Here is a 1,820-nt window from a genome sequence, read left to right as displayed (position 1 = left end):
AATTTTTGATAACTTTCACTTTTGCTTCACTATATTTCCGAACTTAATTGCATACTTTTACTCCGATACATTTTCAATGTGTGGTTTAGTTACTCGTTACAAAAAAGCGAGAGAGAAACGTTAGTGTTTTGACCCCGCCTACTGATTGACTGCAACGAAGTCGGTGGCCTACTTGCCTGGGCTTGTTCACCACCAATAGAATACACCTGTTTCGCTTCTCCTATTGTAAGAGCCATAAAGCAGTAAAGAGAGAATGTGGAAAAGTAAATTTTATAGTTGCAGTTTATATTTTATTTAATACTTAATTCATCTTGTTGTGTAATTCTAGTTCTAAGAAAATTATTCATATGAAAAATGCTTGACGCTCTCTTGTAGTGACGTAATTAAGAGCGGGCAGCTCCATTTTAAGTCAGAGCTGACGAGAGCATATAGTTTTCTTACCGTGTGTGTAATGACTTGTAACCTCTTTATTTTTTAAGTAAAGACATCTAAACCAAATGTAACCCACATGTATATGTGTGATACTGTTAGTAGTATTTTATTTCTGTAGGATTTTGTTTTGTTATTTAATGTTCCCAGCAATTCAGTTTATATTTTCATTTTGAGTTTTCTTGTCATACCAGAAACCGCCAGCAGGTGGCTTGTGAGTTACACTCTGGTTTAGACAGCAGAAAATTGTTAGAAGAAGAAGAAAACCGTAGCTGGTTGTAGCACGTGGTGTGAATTACTGCATGCTATAAGATAAATTCTTGGTTAATTTCGGTAACGGTTAAGAGAAAAGAAGATCTGTGACCTGATATCCTGGCAGTAAAACACATTTTTACTGTGATTTCTCTGGTGAGTGTTGTAACGTGTTTTTGCAACCGAAATTAAGCTAATGCTAACTGGCGTCACAAGCATTACTGCTCATATATTCCGACAAGGAAGAACAGAGAACCGTAAATAAAACCAATCGGAGAAACGTGTGAGATTAAGATGATGATTTTCACTGTATTGCATTATTTTTGTTATGTATAAACTAAGAGGTTGGATACAGTGTGATACATTTGTTTTGCAAGCTTGCCATTAGTTGAATATTATTTTTGTGATAAATGGAATTTATTACTTCCTGCATACTTTTGAAACTCAATAGTTAATTAAGTTCTATATATGTGCAGGTTGTTTTTTTTTTTTTATTTGAACCCCATTCAACTTTGAAGACCGTCCAGCTGCCCAGCATCGCAGGCCTGGATCGGATTGATGAGCTCCAGGTTTCAACTCAAGACCTGGGACCGCTGGATCAGCTGCCTACTTTGCACTGGATAAGATAAGATTTTGGATCCAAAGAAACACATGGCCATTTAACAAAGACTTGACTGACTGACTTAAATTACTGAACTAAAGAGAAACAAAACTTCTAAAGGACGAACTGAACTATAAGGAATTTGAACTATAAGGAAATATACTGCCTGATATAAAAAAGGTGGACACTTTATGTTGGAACACAAAAAGGGAAAAGAAACTGTACAGTAACATTCTGATTTAAGTTGTATTAAATAATCTGTTCATTCTTGATAATATGGTTGTTGTGCTTATTATCCTCCTTTTGAACTTAGAAAGATAGACTAACTCTAACTTCAACATTGAAATCTAAGTTTCTCAACTTATCTATTCGTAAGTTACACGAGTTGGTTACACAAAGGACTCGTCATGTCGTGCGAGTGAAGAAGTTATTGTGTCTGCAGCTCTGAGTGTTTTTTTTTTTTGGAAAACAGAAGAAAGACTGCCATTTCATTAGTAAGAAAACTGCTCCCTGAACTTTTTGGATGCTAAGAGCTAAC

General features: G+C 35.4%; 1 long non-coding RNA gene across 1 annotated transcript; it reads left to right on the top strand.

The window, feature by feature from the left end:
* Window positions 1-352: 352 nt before the first annotated feature.
* Window positions 353-1,551, top strand: LOC107834310 (uncharacterized). Its single transcript, XR_001660100.1, has 2 exons — window positions 353-837; window positions 1,158-1,551. It is a non-coding gene; the product is annotated as an uncharacterized LOC107834310 (long non-coding RNA).
* The last annotated feature ends 269 nt before the right edge of the window (window positions 1,552-1,820 follow it).

The sequence above is a fragment of the Poecilia formosa genome, unplaced genomic scaffold (assembly GCF_000485575.1).
Source record: "Poecilia formosa unplaced genomic scaffold, Poecilia_formosa-5.1.2 Scaffold580, whole genome shotgun sequence".
Classification (NCBI taxonomy): Eukaryota; Metazoa; Chordata; class Actinopteri; order Cyprinodontiformes; family Poeciliidae; genus Poecilia; species Poecilia formosa.
This window is presented reverse-complemented; position numbering and strand designations above follow the sequence as displayed.